The following is a 373-nucleotide window of genomic DNA, read 5'->3' as shown; positions in this document are numbered from 1 at the left end:
AAGTCCCTTTACTTGATACAAATATTACAAATGGTGTAAATTCCAATAGTGAATAAGCTGTACTAGCAGCATAGTAACTTTGTATGGTAGCTAGTTATATATCCTATATATAAAAACAATTCATTGGCTCAAGTAAAAATCTTCATGTGTCTTCACAGTTTCCTGCATACTAAGTTCATATTTAGACTTTTTTTTCAAAATGAAAATGGCAACAGCAAACACACAACAAATTCCGTTAGCATGCAAAATACACCAGTGTCTTCACAATAAAATCAATGTTTCTTAACATAAAAAAGTACGCTGTCGAACAATATCTACATCAACTTCTTCCCCAATGTTTTGATTATATAATTATGTAAAATATAAAAATGAC

General features: G+C 29.5%; 1 protein-coding gene across 2 annotated transcripts in view; it reads right to left on the bottom strand.

Moving 5' to 3' along the window:
- The window catches only part of LOC119593476 (exosome complex exonuclease RRP42-like), a 54,931-nt gene that overhangs the window by 3,526 nt on the left and 51,032 nt on the right, over positions 1 to 373 (bottom strand). The gene's annotated exons all lie outside the window — the stretch shown is intronic.

The sequence above is a fragment of the Penaeus monodon genome, chromosome 32 (assembly GCF_015228065.2).
Source record: "Penaeus monodon isolate SGIC_2016 chromosome 32, NSTDA_Pmon_1, whole genome shotgun sequence".
NCBI classification, from domain to species: Eukaryota; Metazoa; Arthropoda; class Malacostraca; order Decapoda; family Penaeidae; genus Penaeus; species Penaeus monodon.
Note: the sequence above shows the minus strand (reverse complement) of the source record. Positions and strands in the feature narration are given on the sequence as shown.